Genomic DNA, 7,753 nt, shown 5'->3' on the forward strand with positions numbered 1-7,753 from the left:
AGTGGGAACCTAAATGTCTTAGAAATTTTAGTCCAGACTGCTAATTTTTAAATAGCCAAAGGTAGATAAAGCGAGTTCCAGTGCCTTTCAATAGTGTCTGGTAGAGCCCAATGAAAGGTAAAAAGTTCAACTGTCCACTCACTGAACCACATAGTCTCTCTTGTGCAGTTAATTTTGTCTGTCTGAGGTTAAAGACAACCTCTTTGCAATTGGCTTTCTTGTTGGAATCATGTCCCATTATCTTAAAAGGTTTGTTTCTGGGAGGTTTTTTATGTTTTATTGTTGATTTTAATTTAAGCCAAAGGAAAAAAAGAAATGATTAGCAAGCACCAAAATAAAAAAGGAAGGACATTACAGTTGTTCCACCAAACTTACATGAAGTCAAGGCAGATTTTGCTAAAGTGTCTTCTGGTCCTTCTGCGCTGCTGAAAGGATTCATTGAGTGCTCTGTGATAAGTAATGACCTCCCCTCACCCATTTGCTGGGTTAGGGTCCTGGAGCCAGCTATAGGTTGTATTAGGGAGCTGTAAACACAAAGAAGTGCTGCTCTTTCAGCTACTAAAGACAAAAAACCTGGATCTTATGTCTTCCTGCCAATAGAAAGGCACATGTGTTTTCTATCTGCTGATAAAGAACCCAGTGATACCGAGCTTTGCTGGAGGAACGTCTGTGTTTTTTAATGGACACATAAAACCTTTCCTTCATGAACCAAAATTCATTTCACATCAAATATGTAATTCCACCAGTCTGCAGAGAGTTCTTCTGTGGCTGACTAACCATTTCTCATATATTTTTCAATTCCAAAAGACAGATCAAGAACTGAAAAAACTCTGCTCCCCAACCCACTCCTCAGCTAACCGCCAGCAGTTAGGGGAGCGGTGGGTATGGAGGAGGAAAGAAGCGAGCTCCTGTGCAGCGTGGAGACGTGGAGCAGCAAATGGAAAAAATTCATAGACCTGAGCTGAAAAAGCATGGGTAAAAAGGAATGAAGGAGTCAGAACCTGGCTAGATAGAGAGAGAAGAAGATCTCCGTCCATAATGATGGAGTGACTTCAGGTAGAGAAAAGGAGCTGAGACTCACCCTGTTCTTGCACACATCCAGAGTTACCCTGCTAAAGAAAACTGGAGATGGCTCATGGAGAAGAGGACGGGATATTTAGAAGATACCAGCTCAAAGGGATGTGAATAGATACGTACATTTGGCAGTAATTTAAGTTGGAGCCATTGCTGGGGTAGAGTCATTGCAAACTGGGATAAGAGATGGAGACTGATATGAGAAATCCATTCTCCAAATGGGAGTGACTGGCCAGAAGTAGTGATATGATGAGGATATGACTAATAATGTGAGATGGGTCCAAACCACAGACCTTAGGCCTGGATTCAGAGCTGGATCTCTCTAAGCGCACTGGTAGCAAGAGCCAGCCCTTACAAGGGCAGAACTGAACAGACAAGATCTTCCAGAGTTTCGACCCAAGGATTTGGGTTTGGCTTCTGTTTACTGAAAATGACATTTATTAAAATAAATGATGGCTGAATCTCCAAAAGCTCGAGGCTGAAGTCTGTTCCCGCTGCTTGTATGTTTACCTTGAACAAAGCTGCATACCTGAATTTGAAGCACAGCTGTACTGGGTTTGCGTGGCAAGGTTTTGGTAGCAGGGGGGCTACAGGAGTGGCTTCTGTGAGAAGCTGCTAGAAGCTTCCCCCAAGTCCGATAGAGCCAAAGCCAGCTGGCTCCCAGAGGCACCTGCTGCTGGCCAAGGCCGAGCCCATCAGCGACGGTGGTAGCACCTCTGGCATAACATATTTAAGAAGAGGGGGGAAACCTGCACAACAGCAGCCAGAGAGAGGAGTGAGAATATGTGAGAGCAACAGCTCTGCAGACACCAAGGTCAGTGAAGAAGGAGGGGGAGGAGGTGCTCCAGACACCGGAGCAGAGATTCCCCTGCAGCCCGTGGTGAAGCCCATGGTGAGGCAGGCTGTCCCCCTGCAGCCCATGGAGGTTAATGGTGGAGCAGATCTCCACCTGCACCCCGTGGAGGACCCCACGCCGGAGCAGGTGGATGTGCCCGAAGGAGGCTGTGACCCTGTGGGAAGCCTGTGCTGGAGCAGGCTCCTGGCAGGACCTGTGGACCTGTGGAGAGAGGAGCCCACGCTGGAGCAGGTTTGCTGGCAGGACTTGTGACCCCACAGGGGACCCACGCTGGAGCGGTCTGTTCCTGAAGGACTGCACCCCCTGGAAGGGACCCACGCGGGAGCAGGGGAAGAGTGTGAGGAGTCCTCCCCTGAGGAGGAAGGAGCAGCAGAGACACCGTGTGATGAACTGACCGCAGCCCCCATTCCCCGTCCCCCTGCGCTGCTGGGGGGAGGAGGCAGAGAAATCCGGAGTGAAACTGAGCCCTGGAAGAAGGGAGGGGTGGGGGGAAGGTGTTTTTAAGATTCAGTTTTATTTCTCGTTACCCTACTCTGATTTGATTGGTAATAAATTAAACTGATTTCCCCAAGTCGAGTCTGTTTTGCCCGTGACAGTAATTGCTGTGTGATCTCCTGTCCTTATCTCGACCCACGAGCCTTTTGTTATATTTTCTCTCCCCTGTCCAGCTGAGGAGGGGAGTGACAGAGCGGCTTTGGTGGGCACCTGGCATCCAGCCAGGGTCAACCCACCACAACAGATCAAGAAATCCCACAGGAAAAGAAAACTTAGTAAGAACCAGAAATATGCAGGAAGCACAGCTTTTTTGACAGAAATGTGCTCTTTCATCATGAATCCGATCCAAAATCCCAATATGCAAAGACAAGTGGATATGGGCAGAGACTCTTCTAAATGAAGGTCATCTCAGGGTCAGCACTTAAAATGGTGGAAGGGTGGAAGAAGAGGCACTCCATTTTAGCTAAAGGTTTTATCCTTTAATACCTACCTTACATTATATATTTTCAGAGTCAGGCAAGGGAAGAACATCCCCTATGGCTGCTTACATATATTGAGTTACAGCTCATTACGTGGAGGAGAGGAGCTGCTAGCCGACAGCAGTTTCAGGCTATTCATACTGTAGTGGTGAATGAATTAGGTGGTCTCTTCCTGTGACTCATTAACACTTAGAGGCATATTGTCATGACGAAACAGGAGAGACTATTTAGTTAAATAGTGGATACAGTTTTAATTAAAGAGAGGTCCATACTGAGGCATCCCACTCAAGATCTGAGCCTCCTCAAAGCTCAAAGAAATTGGACAATCTGGAATTTCACTTTGAAAGCGACCCCCTACATTTCATTGAGTATCTATAAAGAACGGCTGCCTTCTGCATAACCAGGCAGAGATTGATTCATCTCATCGCTCATTACTTTTATTGCCAACTTCATAGCTTTTGATTGCACAATGCAAAAGCGATAACAACACTGCGGGGCAGCAGAATGACTCATCAGGCATTACTGTTCCCTGTTAGCTAAGTCTTTTCTATTTACCTAGGTGCTTATGCAGCCTTCATCTCCGTGGTGTTTGAGTGCTTCCCAAACAAATAAAACTCTGTCTCTGCCCCTGCTCCCTCTCCAGACCCAGCTGGAGCCTTGCAGCAGCGTGGGGAGCCGTGGGATGAGCTGGGACCCGCTGCCGTGTTCCAAGGTGCTGAGACTTGTACACCACAAGGCATGTCCTGTCTCCACCAGACCCTTGCCAGCTGTGAGATGCAGACTGGGAATATTGTCCCCCACCAGAGAAGTAAACAGGGAATTCACATGGTGCCTGTTGGTGGCACTTCCAGACATAAATAGCCCGACTCCTTACATTTTCTTCAAGCCTAATAAAACTTGATGTGCTCAAAAAATTCTTTCCTCGGCACAGATTTTGCAAGGGGGAATGGAGCCAAACTTAGCTCCTGGCTCACTGGACATTAGGTATGCCTTGCACCTCATCCCAGGGCAACGGTGGAGAAAGCAGTGCATTTTCAGCTTTGTTCTGTGCAGAGGTGTTCCCAGGAGCATGGGTCTGCAGGGGAAAATGAGGGTGGCAGCAAACGGGATCACCCCCAAGTTGTCCTTTGGAAGTGGCGGGAAACAGCTGCCTGCTGAGTACTGGCAATGGGGACAAGTTCTCTCTGGACATCCTCTCACAAAATGCATATTCACCACCATCCCCTTGGGATGCTGGAGGCCAGTAATGCCACCAACCTGCAGTCACAGGAGAGGACAGTTCCTCCTGAACCCAAGCCCACGTGAACCCTGACAGCCCAAGGGAAGAGCAGGTCCTAAATGCTCATCCCTTGGCCCTTAGCTTACAAAATCAACACGAAACCTAAACTGTAGTTTTCAGGCAGTTTGGAGCAGCGGATTTAAATCCCCACTGCAGTCATGTTCAAGCATGCACAATCGCAGCTGGACTTGAACCAGGGAATAGTTGCACAGAGGCTGATCTGTCATTTTGTAGTTAAGGCAGGCCAGTGTCGAGGACTGATTCAACCCTGAAGCTTTCCTACAGCCCCAAGGAGCATTTGGTCCAGGGCTGAGCTCAGGCACTGCAGGGATCATCCTAAATCTGCAATACAGGCTTCCCCAATGGCCAGATCAGGGTCTGGGGCTCCAGATCACACCCACCTCTGATGAAATGATGGTCCAAAACTCCTGATGAGAAGAGAGACCTACATGTGCCACCAGGGCTGGCTCAGCACGGATGCCAACCTGCTCCCTCTCCTCACCCTCCTTGCAGATCTTCTCCACACAGGGACTGTGATCACTCCAGGATGTGGCCCACAGCGGTTCTGGAGTGGGACCAGAGACACCACACTTCCAGGAGAGCACCCCACACCAGGGATGTCAGAGGGGCAGCGACAAGTATTAGTTTAACATGTTTAACTCAAGCTTGTACTACTTTAAGATTAAAAACTTCCCAGAGGGCCCTATCTGCAGCTGAAAAGGACTCACCCTGCTATTTTAGTTTATTTTTTTAATAAAAGGCAGATTTTGTGCTTCACTTAAAAATAGATGGTATCTCTATATTGGCAAGATCTTCATACCTATGTGGCAAGGATTAATATGAGTTTCTAACCAAATTTTATACCTCCCAAGTATCTGTTCTGCCATTGCACAGGGCCAGAATCACATCTGGCCACATCATATCTGGCTCTGTGATGGACTGGAGCCATCTCATGAGGCTGGTCTCAGCATGGGGTCCCATTTGAGTCCTCACAGAGGAAAGTGGGTAACAAGAGTCAGTCGTGCCAGCTGTGCAGGATCCCATAGACCTGCGCAAGGACCGAGGTCACCAGATACTGCTGCTGCTGCTGAGTCACGGGCGGTTTCCTTCCTACCCCAGACATCAAAGGAAAATGTAGCCTCTTAATTTGCAGAAAGAAGATGATACTGAGATGTCCATGTCCTCTGCAGAGAGGCAATAGGCTACCCTAAATTATAAAGTGCAGGGAACAACTGTTTTGGTTTGTTTTTATGAGAAAATAGAGTTTGAGGTTATGGGAATTCCATAAGGGACAATGTCTCACAGTAGTAAAAGATTATAAAACTGAATTACAGTTCAAACCAGTAAGTGTTACATCATGCACGGAGACACGTAGACTGTAAAGCTTAACAATACACCAAAGCTGCCAACACTAGAGCAAGGCAAAGGGCCTCCTTTTACAATTCAGTTTAATAGTGCCTGAGACAGAATGAGTAACAATGTTAAGCAACACAGAATGGACCATAAAACACTGCTATATGCAATAGCTATTATCCTATGTGCTAATCTTCATATCACATTATTTCCTCAAATAATCATAATATTGTGCCAACAGCCCCTTCATTCTAGCTCATTATTTCTCAAGCTTGCTTCCGTCACAAGGAACAGGGCTCGCACTAACAATGCCCTCAGGGTCCGCAAGCAAAGCCGCGTGCACCGGTGTACCCAGAACAGAGGAAGTCTTTTTCTTGGTCCATTTCTTCAGTTGTCTATGTTTTTTCCTCCATGCAATTACAAGGCAGTAGGAAAGATTTTCGTGGAACAACATAAAGGAATCCCTTACCATCACAAGCCTTTCAGGCACTGACCACTCCTCTGGTTTGTCCCCTCTTTACATGTTTTTCCTCCTTGTTCTCACTTCTCATCAGTCAGGTTCTTATGTTTGCGTCTCTCTTGGTGCAGTCTCTGCTCTAACATTGTACAATGTGTCCCTCCTGAGAACTATCAATCAGCTTTGACTTTCTACAAATAAAAAAAACCTTCTTGTCATTATTTTGTCACACTTTCAGCTTCTACTAAATAACTAATTCACAACAATAAACCTTTTGGTTGCCTTTAGAGGCAGGCTGCCAAACAGTTTAGATGCAATCTTGCGTTATGTCATTTTTATAAAGGTTTCCCAAAACCCAGTGTGAATAGACTTGGGTTTTGTAACTTAAAGTAAAACATTTGCTTAATTTTATATTCAAAATATTACTACTTGGAGCTGGAAATGCAAATGTAATGATTTGGGGCTCCTATGCCAGCACAAACAAACTTCTCATGCAGCTCATACACAAACCCAAATGTCTTTTTGTCTGTGTGGAATAAGTTAAAATAAATAAGATCATGTCGTTCTTTCTTCGCATCTCCCCATCTACCCGTATGTGTCCCCTACTGTCTGGCCTTACATTTCAGTTCCTGGCATTGGGTCTGGGGCTTTTTTGCGTCATTTGTACAGCACCTAGTACAACAGGAGGGAAAAGTAAACAACAGTGAAGTTGCCATTTGAGATCATGACGGGCACGTGCATCTTCCCCGTGGCCCATGTCAGGGCGAATGCATTGCTTCTGCCACACAGAAAACAAGGCCCTGGGTGCTGATCAGATGCGAGGACCGGCCATAATGCTGATAAGGCAGAGGGAGGAGCAGGGTCCAGGGTGGGATCTGAGCAGCCTGACATCCCTGACCGGGCTGAAGGAACTAAAATGGTTTTGAGCAACGCCAGCAGCAGAGTACAAACTGCGTTTTGGAAAACTTCATTTCAGTGGCCTCAGAGGGTACAAAACCATTCTTCACATTTTCCTACACTCTTGTTTATTATTTTCATCACAACACTGTCTCACCAACCAAGAGAGAATGGCTTTAGCAAGATTTTTCTTCCACTTGTGTATTAACCAATTCATTGACTCACGGATGCCTGTTCCATCCATCTAATGACACAACTCCATGGATCTTTGCAGATTTCATGCAATAAATATGGCAGCCATTAACTTTCCCTCCTGTTGGGCACTTGAGAAGATAAAAATCCCCTCTTTCTGCTGTAAATTTCTGCTATAAATCCACAGATGCAACTGCACACAATCTAATTTCTGGCTCCTGGGCCCACATTCATCCTTGTCCAACTATTCCTCTTGACTGAACTGATTAGATTATAGACAAGGGCAGGCTCTCTAAATGCAAGGTCATGCAGCTTAAATTAAATCTAAAGGAGCTACAGTAATATATATAATAGAACTTCGACATCTTTACTATTAAAGAGGTGGGGAAAAGTTGCTCAGCTGGCTCCACTCTGGCATCATTTGGCCTTGAGAAGAGTAAGGTGGCTTGGTCCTCCTTTCGAAATCCTTAGGGACCTGGTTCCCAGAAATGTTCATACTCTGATTTCTCCCAGAAGCCAGGTTTCTGGAGCCATTTGATGCTCCTGCAGGTACTCTGTAACCTATGGGTGACATGCTGTCCCCACCACTGCCTTTCAACAGCTGAGTGGGAGGAATCAGGATGGACACCAGAGCGAGCAATAATGCTGCCTCCTGTAAGTCACATTGCAAC

This window comes from Ciconia boyciana, chromosome 1 (assembly GCF_034638445.1).
Source record: "Ciconia boyciana chromosome 1, ASM3463844v1, whole genome shotgun sequence".
Taxonomy (NCBI): domain Eukaryota; kingdom Metazoa; phylum Chordata; class Aves; order Ciconiiformes; family Ciconiidae; genus Ciconia; species Ciconia boyciana.